Raw genomic sequence first — 13542 nt, forward strand, 5'->3', positions numbered from 1 at the left:
AAACAAAAATAATTTCCTTGTGATAAATTGGCTTGTTATGTCACGAAATTGGCCTTTTGCTTTCCCAAGATAATCAAATAAATTCATTCATGAACTCAAGATAACGACATTAAAAAAAGGATTGCAAGCATGGCCATTCTTGGCTTCCGTAGAGTTTTTTAAAAATGTACTTGGTGGAACATACATGTTTTGTAATTCTGTACCATACTTGTATTATGACGAGTCTTTAAGCACTCCTATCAATTAAAATGATCATCGTAGTTATATTGTGTTGTTAGTTATAGAAACATATGTCTTTAAACAAAGTGTCTAATCAAGTGGATGGCAAAAGTTGAAAGTTGCACCCTTTTATCTCATGAAAACACACCTTGAATCTGTGCACTATTATGTATATCTTATATATTTAAGTTTTATTTCATTTTGTTTTTCATCATGTTATTTACTTGGTCATTGAATATTGTACCAAACATTTATTTTTCAATGTGGCAAACGTGAATGCTTTTTTATTTTGGAGGTACCTAACTCAACATCCGTTTTTTTCTTGGTATGCTGTGTCCAACTTGATAAAGCAGAATTTCTTCTCAGCGTTTCCTTGTTGAAAATGTTACACACGGGCTCCATCTAGAGGCAGCAGGGTCGAACTGCTGTGGGAGTTCACAGCTCTTCCTGAGCCTCTAAAAACCCACAGAGCCACACTTCCATTAACAGCCCACCACACAGCTAGGTCTGGGTTTGTTGATGTGAATCACACCATACAATAAAGTTAGAAAAATGTATCTAATTGAAGAGGAAACTGAATAAATAAACTTTTGCTGAAAATACCTCAATAATGTGAGAAAAATCCAATATATTGCTTTAGATCTCTTTCAGCACTCACTCACTGAAATGGAACCATGGGAGGAGTTTAGAGGGGACATGTCTCTAAGAAGGAACTAACAACTCACAGATACAGCTTTTATGTAAGGGATTTCGTACACTATAAAATCTTACTTTGAAAATGAGCTGGCAACTAAAAGTATCATATAAATGTGTAAATTAACATAAAATGGAAATAAAAAGTTGCAAGTGCTATTCTTCTGGGTGCCAGCTGGTGCAAACATTGTGTTATTACATTAAAGACAGAACAAAATGGAGCACACCACGAGTTTCGCATGTCGCTTCAACAGATTCATTCTCTGCTTCATTACCATCAGGTGCTGGAAATCCAAAAGATAAAATACAAATACAATAGAAAATAGCAAATGGAATGAATCATTCAAGCTTAAATATTAATGTTACATTACAGAAGACAATGAGATACAATTCATACAAAACCGGTAGTGCAAAACTGGCATTTCATTCAGTATATTTTCCATTATTCAAATAGTAGATTCAGAATACATATGAAAATAAATAATATATAAATAAGGTACATAGTAGGGGAAAAAAAGTAGAAATATTAGAAAAAAGAGAATGTTATCCAAATACATAGGCCTCCCATTATAATACAAATCAGAAGTAGGAAGAGGTGAATCCTAGGAATAACTTGTTTTTCATGTAATAAAAGTGTCAATTATTGTATGCTGGAATATGTTTTTGTTGTCTGGTGTAAAATTGAAGTTCCTCAAAGTTGTCCTGAAAGGACCAGTGTGTAGGATTTAGTGAGACCTAATGGTGAAGTTGCAGATTGCAATTAACTGAACACTGCTTGCATCTGTATTTGAAAACCTGGCAATGAGAACTGAGGCTGTGAAGTGTTTAGGAGAAACTAAAAAAACCCAAAAAGGCCCTATCTAGAGCCAGTGTTTGGTTTGTCCATTGTGGGCTACTGTAGAAACATGGCGGATCAACAAGGAAGGCTCTGTAGAAGAGGGCCCACTCCCTCTGTAGATAACAGCTCATTCTAAGGTAATGAAAACACACAGTTCCTATCATCAGGTGATTATACACTAATGAAAACCTAACTATGAATATTATATTCCAGTTCTGCCAATAGATCCTCCTCAATGTTACACACTGGACCTTTAAAGTACAGTACTTGAGTAACTGTAATTAGTTACTTTCCAACACAGCGGTTCAAAGATACTATCCTTGATCTTTGTCCAGCCATCCACTGACTCCTGGTCCACTGACTCCTGGTCTGGAGTTACAGATGTTGGCTTTAGGTGTTCCAGCTGCTTCCAGCATTTGTCTGGAACCAGTTTCCAAACTCAAGACAGACCTTTGACACTCAGCTAATGACCTTTACTTCAGCTTGAGTTGTGGAATGTACACGCTTGGATGGAGACCTTAAAGGCAACACAGCAGCTCCTGTGGACCCCCCTTACTGTAATATATTAGGTCAGACATTACCAGGACACTAATGGCTAATCAAAGTAATTAGGTCGGGGTATTTCTAGAACCGCTTTAATTTTTTATGTCCTTTGGCAAACACACTGAAGTTGCTTGATTAAGCGTGTAAACCTCTTAAAAAGTGTGGTCCCTCAAGAAACCCCAAATCTTCCCAGACCAGTAAGAACCAGTTCAAAAATGAGGCTGATCAGGTTCACCTCACACACCTACAGTTAACTGGATCTCATTAATCCCCTGTCAGCCTGTAATCTGACCTAATCCACCAGTGAGGAAGGGCTGTTATAAAACACACCATTGGTTTGTGTGCGGGCTTGTTTTACTTCATTTGTGGGGTCCAAAAATTGGGGACCATAAGGAAGGACCCCAGAAGTATAAAGGGCTGTTTGAGGGTCAAGACCTGGTTGTAGGGTTCGGGTAAGGGTCTAGGAAATGCATTAAGTCTGTGTCACCGATGTAGTAACACAGGGATGTGTGTGTATGTGTGTGTGTGTGTGTTCATTCAGCTGTGAACAGTCCTGTTCTCATCACAGTATTTCATTGAGGAATGATTGGATGGCTGTATATATCTGCATCAGCACCATCACCATGACGATGAGCTATTTATAGAAGGAGTAGAAGGGAGTCCAGTGCATGGATTCTCCTGCCCTCTGCTGCCCTCCAGTGACAAGACATCGTCATAGACATCCATAAATTGATGGGGATTCCTTACCTGACAGATCAAGGACTCTCCAAATGAGAGAAAATAGACTTCAAAGACTACCATTTGATCAGGTTTAGTCCCATATGAAAAGATTTTTGACATTTTAGAGTTAGAGCTTTGAGGGGGTTCCAGCAGCATCCCAGCAGAAATGGGGAATATTTTAATTTCACTATAATTTCATTGGTTTAAAGTTTGACAATGAGATAATGTATAAGAATGACTTTACTGTTAATCTGCCACTCTACAGTACAGATAGTTATGGAGTAACTCAACCTATCAGACAGGGATCCCTGAGACTGCACCTTATCAAACACAGGACCATGGTCTGCTGTCGATTTAGGGGTCAATGAAACCCAAAATGTTGAGAGCCACTGCTCGACACTGAGTGAGGGGATATGGATACTGTTACATCCAGGATGTCTGCTGAAGTCTGCAGACTGAGGCTGGATGACACGGCAAAGCAAGCAACTGGCCCAGGACTTAATGTGGGGCCCCACATTCATTGCTTTTTGGTTTCTTTTGATTCATTGCCAATGTGCTTAGAAATACGTACATACATATTCCTAAATGAAGTTAGTAGGTACCCCGGAGTTTCCCTATAGTGCTAACCTGTTCTTATTTATGTGGCTATATAGTGAGAATTACTTACTACTACTAATTTGTGGTTTTTTTTATATGATATAAAAATATTTAAAAAGAATTTTGACAATCTAGTCCAGAATTTATCTTTCCTATAAATGTTATTATTATTCCAAAAGGTATAAAGATCAATTTGCTTTACTTTTGAAAAGGTTGTCTTTAGACTATTGCTTTTAAGATTTTATTGATCACCTTTAGGGCGTAGTCCCATATCTTCAGATTCAGATTCCATCATGTCTCATCAATTTTACTGATATTTTGTTTATCAAATATTAGCGATTGATATTTTCTTGTTTTAATTTTGTATTATTTTAATTGTTACATTTATTTGCCCCAGTGCAGTTCATTTTAGAATAATTTATCTTTTTTAATTCTTTTTATTCTAACACTTCCATATGATTTTTATTGTCTGATTGTATTTTGCGTCATTGCTTCCTGAAATGTTTTTAATCCTAGTTCCGGACATTAAATGATCTAAAACTTTTAATATGCTGTATAAATTAATTAATTAATTAAAGTATTTATTATTATTATAAACATCCATGTGAGTAAAGGTCTGAAGAGGCAGACACCTGCTCTTATGGGGTCAGTACCAGAAGAAGTGTTCTGTGCTGTATGTACACTGATGGTACATCTGCTTGGGGTTCAATAAGAACATCTGCGTCCAAACTATATATATACTGATAATGAGATATTATATGAACTATGATTAAGTGTAAATAAATGAAACTGTTGCCAAGAAGTGCACAAGTCTCTAATTTAACATTTTCTGTCCTAAAGGGACACATTTGGATTGCTTATGGTACCCAACAGGAAGAGGGCACTGTTCTTCCAGTTCAGTGAAACTACAGCTCTGTAGTTCTGGTCGTGGTGCATGATGAAAGGAGACAAAACCTGGTGGATACAAATAAAAACACATCCAATATGTCTGCCTTCTTAGAGTAAAAGGTAAAAATGGGGAGGGCAGGAATCATCCCGATCATACATACTTGCACTGATGTGAGGACAGCTTCAACATCATGACGTGTGTCCCCACAGTGTCACCAGAATCTGAAGACAACGAAGGACTTGGAGGTCGCTTCCTCCAGACAAAGGAAGCTTCCCTCAGCTGCATTTGTAGGAGGCTGTGGAATGGACCAAGCCTTACTGACTCATTCTTCATCTTGGACATCGTGTGAAGCACTGGTAAACTTGGCAAACCAAAACTTATCACGTGGTTCCCTTTTTTTCCTTAAATTTACTAATGCTTCATTTATATGCTTTATTTATAAGCCTGAGTTTGCTTTAATGTAAAGTCTAAATTATCAGTAGTAAATGGGATGAAACAAGAGAAAATCAGTGTAGGAAAATATATCAATAAATGAAGGAATTATAAATACTTTTTAGGAACTCATGTGGTTCCCCCTGGAAACTAAAATGTTCTTACTGCCCTGGTAGGTTTTTTATACATTTTTTCTGTAGGAGAAACATCAGAGGCTGCGAAACCGTAAAAAACACAAAAGACCTGATCCAGACCCAGTGTCTGGTTTGTCCCTTCTGGGCTATTGTAGAAACATGCCTGTTCAACATGGCGGACTCCATGGACGACGACCTGTGGTGTCTGTAGATTAAATCAGCTCATTCTAAGTTAATAAAAACACAATGATTATACACTTGTGAAAACATGAAACCTATGAATATTATATTCCATTTCTGACAATAGACCTTCCTAAATGTTACACACTGGAGCTTTACAAAATAAGACCAAGAGCATCTAAAGAGAGCCAAAGCGATGTCATGGTTCATTCAATCTGAACTGGGCAGCCGGACTTTCCCAATCGGAAATGCCCCCTGAAGTCAGAAGAACCTCACCACCCCCAGCCCCAAATCTTGGATTTTTAGGCTTGGGGTGGCTGCATGTCAACTTAGTGAACGTTGTAAAAATGTACTGTTTATTAGCATTAGCTTCTGTCTTTTGTTTCTCATTAAATCAGTCGTACACACAGCACTGTCTAATTCTCTGTCTGTGAATGCGTTTGTATGAGCAACATACAGTGTAATGTGCTGATATCAACTGGCATTGCTAACAGTGACTAACCTGGCTAGAGCTTGGTTTTCTGACTTGTTGCACTGGAATGCACTCAGCTCGGGTATGATGGCATTCTCAGCTCTCGAGAATGAAGAACAGAAATCTTGAACAAAATCCATAAATTAGTGGACAAACTTGGCTTGCATTAATCACTGGGGTAACAGAGAGGTAAAATATGTAACATGACCTTAGAATGATGAAAATTGTGAAACTTGAGACGGAGATTTCTTGCAGTTTTACACTGTACAATCACAGACACATAACGTATATTAAGCACTGCTTGAACATGCAGTACTCAGCACGGAACTTCACACTCTGATTTAGTTTCACACCACACACATCCCTACATGCTTTATCATAAATGACAGTTATTGTACCTATTTACTGCATCCATCCAACACTAAAGAACAACAGTGTACGCAGTGGGATGAGTGACACCTTGGCAACATAAACCCCCTCCTCCTTCGGCCCTCCCCTGCTTACAGGTGGTCTCATATTACTCAGCATCATTAAACTCACAGTGGAATCGGGTTTGTGAAGACGGAGATTTATATTGTAACATACAGCGGTACATTTTCCCTCACTTAGTGTTGGCGTGAGCTGCAGACAGCATGTGGAGTTTGCATAAAGAGACGATCCAACGTTCCCATCTGGCGGTGGGAGAGGCATGGAGAGAAGGTCAATGTGAAGACCCAGGAGGCTGGAGGAGAGTGAGCTTTTACTGCTGCACTAAAACTCCTCTCACACATACTGGGGTTATATAACACACAGTTTGACACATATGGAAGGCCAATAAGCACAGTTATATATGGATTTTTTCAAATGTTTTGGAGTTATTGGAACATTTTGGACAGACGCTGATTTATAGGCTTTATTTCTGCATATAGGCTTTTTTCACAGCAGCCTTTTCACATGCAATAGTAGGGTGAACACAATTTTTACCGATGATATTAATTAAGATTCTGCTCTTTCCAGTGAGCCAACATGCACAATAGCAACCCTTTTCACAGATATGGCTACCAATAACTTTGGATTCATTAAACAAATGGCCAATAATTACAAATAATATTAAAGAAGAATTCGGGTTCATTTCAACTGACGTCTTATCTTTACAACATGAAGGTTCATTTCCAATCTCTCTGATCATCTGAGCATTTTTTTGCGCACTTACTGTATTCAAGATTGCAGCAATTAACTCCATATGTACCAATGTCAGCTATAGGAATGAGGTGAATGATGACCAAAACTACAAAAATAAGATAAAATAAGTTGTGAAACAAAACATTTCCCACACAAATTTGTAGAAAGTCTAGATGAAAAAGCGTCTGTAGCAATTTGTTACTTTGCAAAATGACATTATATTATTATATTATCTGTATGTGGTAAGTCAGATGGTAAGGGTTTGCAGGCCGGACAGCACATCTGACTTGACTCATGCAATGTGTGTGCTTATTGTTTGCATTTTATTAACAGGAACCACAATCCTTCCCGGTGACTGCATCAATCATACTGCATCACATCAAAGATGAACCAGCCCTGGATATACACACACTAACACACCTTCCACGTTCCTCTGGGGGGAAATAAATGGAAAGGTGATCCTGAGGCCAAAGTCATGACATCATGAAACTGCAGCCCTGCACTGTCCAACCTTCCATTGCCTCTGATTTCCCTCACACACCCTGGCATGTGACAGGTGGAGAGGTTTAAAGGCTTGCAGCTGAAATGTATCCAGTGTTTTTTCTCCATTACTGGCAGTGAAGATGAAGAAGAAGAAGAAGGAGGAGGAGGAGGTTTACAGAGGACTGGGCTTCTGCCGGTACAGTGAACAGCTGAGTGGTCTGGCGTGACGCCATATGGGAGGAATCAGGAGGAGGCGATCCCTATTCCCTTATCCTGTCTGACCTCCCTGCTCTTACAGTGAGGATCCTCCTTCTTTTCCTCTTACTTCATACTGTTCTATTCTATTGTCTTCTGCCTTTTCTGTATTTCCCACCACATTCTCTCCTTAAGTCTGATCTGTAATGAGTATTATTTTTCTGTTGAGACTAAACCTATGTATTTGGAGATAAAGACCAAAGTGAGCACAGCTGAAATATCTGTAATAATGTATAGAAGGATCAAAGCTGAACCAGGAAGTGGATCTATAAACTATAAACTATAAATAACCTTTGGGAATGTCACGATTTGATTTGATTCTTGGTGTCACGATTCAATTCACAATCAATTCTTGCTCCAAAAGTGATGCTCAATTCAATAAGTAGAAAGAGAGCACACTACTTCAGTTAGATGTCACTGATTACATTCACTGTCTGGGGAAACCAAAAGCAAATACTTTTTTTTTTTAAAGTGTACAACTGTTTTATTAAATTGCATTCATTTGGAAGCATACCATCAGTCTGTGGGTGATGGCGTTAGAAGCTTTAACAAAATACTTTGTACTGCAAAGCTGATCGTTAAGTCAGCAAAATAAAAGCTCCCCCAAAAATAATGTACACAGAAACCATTTTATACAAGAAAAATAACAACAAAACGTGAACGAGGATGGATTATTGATGAAATAAACAAACTACTTTAATGCATGGGTTACAACACACAATAATGGGTTAACTTTGCCTTGTTCCCAAAGATAGAAAACCACCCAAAAGAAGAGGTTGTTTTGATCCTTTCAGCCAATAGAAATATAGAAATGAACCCTAAGACTGGGTGGTGCTGGGTAAAGTTAGCCCAGTAGTGCATTGAGGCTGCCGACATGAGGTTCATTTTTAACAATCTTTTGTGTGTATGGGTGATGTTAGTTTTTATAGTATATTAGACTGGTACTGTCATAGCCCTCAGACACTCAGAAATGTGTTTTTCTTATTATTTTCACATTCATCTGCTCAAGCTCATCTTAAATCTCAGTTTTACACCTGCCAGATCTTGTGACATCACAACTTTGGAGCCAATCATGGTCCAAGATGCAGTTCACCGGCAAGCAGCACACCATCAACAGGATGAGCAAGGGTCGAGCTCCTGTGCTTCTTCAGTCCGTTGCTTCCATGTGGGGAAGTTTCTCTGTACTCGTCTTGAATCTCACCTGGATGTACCTGCAAGATTTTGTGACATCACAGCTATGGAGCCAATCATGACCTAATATGCAGCTCATATAAGTGTCGTAGACACAAAACCTCTGTGGAAAAAACTAAATATTGGGTATTTTTTTGTGTATTTTAAAACCTGTCTGAAGGAGATCTTCAGTGTTTCTTTATATGCCTTATTTTTCCAACTTTATATCCAGCTTTTGTGTATGCCCTGTAAAGCACATTTTAGATAACCACTGTATAAATAAACCTGATTATAATTGCTATTAAAAATGCATGTCTGAGTGTTCTATTTCCTGCACACCTGCCTGGAGCTATGTGTGCACTTCTCTGTGTGTTTCTTTAATTGTATAGTGTATTGGAAAAAGCACTACAGTTTACACATCGATCAATCACGCCGTGACCACGGTTTACACCAGGTTGAAGAGGAGGTGAAGGTCCAGCTGTGGTACGTCAGCTGCAACTGGATCTGACACATGGGCCTCCACGTCCCAGCAGGCTCTCTGAGGTGAAGGGGGAGAGAGGACAGACTGAGGACATTTCTGAGTTACTCCTTCCTCTGCTGACCTGGCAGAAAGGTTTTTCCTCCAGCTGATGCTATGACGGTTTATTTAGGCCATCATTTCTACGATGACATCACTAAAGAGATATCAGATGGGATCAGAAACACAAGCAGTCAGATGATTCCAGGTTGTAAACAAACCCCAAAGTTAGCCAAATGTACTGGAAGGAGAAAATGAATGCAAACAGACAATGATGACCCTAACTGTCTGTTAAAAAGGTGCATGACAGCTTAAAGGAACAGTTCAATATTTTCGAAAATTGAGATGAGAAGATTGATAGCACTCTTGTGTCTGTGTGCAAGTACAGATCTGTAGTCAGGATGATGTTAGCCTAGCTTAGCATAAAGACTGGAGGCACGGGGAAACAGCGAGCCCGGCTTAGTCTAAAGTTAAAAAATACACCTCCCAACACCTCTAAAGCTTCACTTAAGTTACTTCACCTAGTAACTAATTCCTTTTACATGCAGTAAATAATTATATTACTTTTCAGAGAAGTAACTGTTAATTACTATTTTTCAGTAATTTACGCTGATCATAACGACCCAAGTAAGTAAGTAAGTAAGTCCTTGCACACAACTAATGACATCAGCTCATCATTAATGAGTCAGCCATGGGTAAAACACCTCATTTGGATCACGTCATTAATGAAGTAAACTAAAGTAACAGAACGAAAGTTTGGACATTTAACACAATACAATCCACTCAGCAGGTGGTGTATGAGCTCATGTTTCCGCCCTCGTGCCCATTATATAAACATTAATCAAACAAGGATGTGATTGTGTGTATTTGAATAACGAGGAGGGGATGAGCTGAACATTACATCAGCGGTTAATTAGTGAAGAAAACAATGTTCTCTCTTCACTCAGTGTGGGAAACTGCATTGTTTCTGATTTGGCTGGTCTTTCATTGTCATAGATGTGACTGAGACTTAGATCACTCCTCATTGTTAAAGTGGTCAAATTTCCCAGTGGTCACATGAAAGGTCCAACAAAATGTAACCTTTTATTTAAAGCTGCACCAATGAATAGTTTTAGTAGCGATGGATCGAAAGACTCCATGCAATATTAGAGGTGATGAGTGCAGGGTTATCACCAGCTCTGCAGTTGACCCTTTTAGCATCTTTGAGCTCATCGTTTTGATTTTCTGGCTTGCAGATTAACTGTTTAGTTCAGCTGTTTTCAGCAACAAAACAATAAACCCGCTGTATGCTACCCAACTCCAAACCAAGACAGACAGACAAAGTCAGCCACTAGCTGGTGCATATAGTGAAGCATTTAGCAGCTAAAGAGCTAGATATCTTTCTCAGGAAAGACCAAAGAGCTAATTCAATTCAATGATAAGACATTCATTGTGCAGCTTTATTATTAGGAATAAGCTAATTTATATGGTTGCGCGAGTACTCAGATCAAATAATGTATGTTTTACGAGTGTGATTATCATTAGAGTAAAAATTTGTCAATATCAGTACTCGTGGCTCCCAGCTAATCCAAAATTGGGCAAAAACATGGAGTGTGGATGGGGCCGTGGCGGGCTGTATGAAGCTTGCTGAAACAAGCCACCTATGACGGCACCAACCTGTCACTCAAAGGCCCTTAATTATGCATAACTTTAACTTTGTTACAATTTAAACTGGTGAGTTATATAAAAATTCACCCCCCACACAGTTGATATTAATGGGGAAATTAGCTATAGAGACCAAAAATTGTGTTTTGTACCAGGCTGTAAACATGTTTTTTCTGCTGTAACGTTGGGCATTTTAATATGGGGCCTTATGGAGATTGACTCACCGCTGGAGCCAGCCTCTAGTGGCTGTTAGAGGAACTGCAGTTTAATATATATGTTAAATAAAAGCATTATGAAGTACAGCTAGTCTAGTTCTAATTCTGAGAATCACTAATATTATCACAGGTGTAGGAAAATGGCAGTCTTTTGTTTATAATTATACTGTGTTAATTATATGTGATAAAATCAGTTTGACAGTGATAAATGGTTGGTTTTTAAGTGTGGAACATGGAGAAAAGTCACGCTCCTGTTCCGAACTTGGAAGTGTGTGTCGATGAATGACGTGGCAGCGTGTTTTGGCTGGAGTTCAGCACAGATTATCTTCTGCAGTTGACTGACAGAGTGAGAATGGAGGGGAACGTTGTGCTTCGCAGGAGAAATAAGGAGGAAGAGTGATGGAAGGCGGAAGAGTTTTTAGAGCCGTAGGCAATGGCAAGTGGACGACAGGCCTGGGGGCCGACTGCTGCTGAGAGATGGACGACGCTGTGTTTGTGTGGAAGATCCAGGACTAGCTTGCAACACCGCTGGAGCACCAACAAAAAAACCCACAGGTCTGGACTTGAGTGGAGAACCTCCACTGAGCAAAGCAGTCAGCAGTGAGGTAAGAGAAACAGAGGATGAAGAGAACATAAAAAAAAGCATAACAAGAATAATGACAGCGATGAAGAGAGGATGTACTCAAGAAGAATAATGAAAGGAAGTGAAAGAAATATTAAGATATTAAGGGAGTGGTCCTGGGAAAGTGCAAAACAGGGCCATATGTCATAAACTGGATAAGGTGGGAGTGCTGTGCCTTACGAGAAGGTCCAGTTGTGCATGGGTGAAATTGCTCATTACAGGAAATCCCCATGTCTGCAGAGAGACTACCAGCCAAGAGAGACTGTCCATCAGACTAATTCACTGTTCTGTCTTCTCTCACACACGTACCATTTTCTCATGGGCTTCAATAAATGTCAAAGCTACTCTAACTCATGTAGGTGGATCCGTAAGTACAATAGTACAGAATATATTTTCCAGACAGCTTACATTCTGCATGTGTGAACTCTTCAGCTTCCTGCGGGAAAAAGGATGTATCTTCTTTATCACTTTGGCACATTATTTGCAGATTCTTTAGGCCACTTCCCAGGCAGGACTTCCTATGACGTCACTGTCAAACATGACTGCAGCCGTTTCTAATGCTTGTACAACCACTTGAAAAAAAAGCCTCAACTACATCTTAGGATTGGAATGTCACGCTTTTGCCAAGTAGCGGGAGAGCACAGCCCTACAGTGTGTAATGCTGAGTGCATGCACCGCAAGCATTAAATGTGTTCTGGCATTTTGGGTGGCATTCACAAGATATTTTGCGGATTCTGTATTAATTCTGATTCTTTTGGATAACAGCTGCTTGATATTTGTCTCGTTTTTCATCACTTGACTTTGGGAAAGATACTTTAGAGCCCAAGCCTAGCTGAGTCATGGTGTTTCGCATGTAGCCCTTGGCAGCGAGGCGGTGGGCTCTTTCCAGTTGGCTACACATTATTCGGCTAATTTGCACCTTGATCATGCGAGAGCGTAAACTATACGTTTCACACGGTGCCACAGCTGTGAGAAAACCAACACAATCCGAGCAAAAATCGTACGGCTAAGCTTCGCTTTGATCAAAGCAGTCTTGCTCTGCCTTCCATCAGGTTTATTTTCTCATATCATTCTCAATGAGCACTAATGGGCATTTTTAATGTGAGGCGGCAGGATGAGGGAGCTTGATATATTGCCTTACAGCTCAGTTACAGGGGAAAAAAAAATATCCTTGCTTCTTCCCATAAGAGGGATGCTAATGCCCATAACTGAAAGCAAATGTGCATTCCCGGAGAATCTGGGGTTTAACTGTTCCTATGGCCCATGGGAAAGGAAATTCAGCACGACGCAGCGAAATAAAAATCTGATCTTCTAGAATTCTCAGCTGTAGCTTGTAATATATGGAGGGCATCCCTTCTGTTTCTATGGTCAAGCTGAGCTTAGCCAGGTAAATTCCAGTTCCCATGGGTACAATCTGGCCTGTAGGCACAAATCAATGTGAAGGAGGTGAGGAAAACCAGCACAATTAACCCAAATAGACCTCACCTGCTTTGGATTTACAGAGGTTAAGGATCGAAGAGCCCCCTTCATATCAGCCTAAGCTTTTAACACAAGTGTCGCTGTGAAAGTTGAGTCAGTGCCTGAATGGTCTGAGGTCATTACTTGGCTCGAAGTACAGTCAGGGGGATCCAAGTCAGCGTGGATGGGAGGGATGTTGCAGTGCAGCCTGGCACTCTTTCCACGGGAAAGCCCCTCTCTCTGGAGCTCCTGCTGTTTCATGTATTCGAAGCGATTCCAAGCTCTCAGGCCGTACTGGAG

General features: G+C 39.7%; 1 long non-coding RNA gene across 1 annotated transcript in view; it reads left to right on the plus strand.

The window, feature by feature from the left end:
• The window catches only part of LOC127379446 (uncharacterized), a 149073-nt gene that overhangs the window by 80574 nt on the left and 54957 nt on the right, over positions 1–13542 (plus strand). The window lies entirely within an intron of this gene.

Source organism: Dicentrarchus labrax, unplaced genomic scaffold, assembly GCF_905237075.1.
Source record: "Dicentrarchus labrax unplaced genomic scaffold, dlabrax2021, whole genome shotgun sequence".
NCBI lineage: Eukaryota > Metazoa > Chordata > Actinopteri > Moronidae > Dicentrarchus > Dicentrarchus labrax.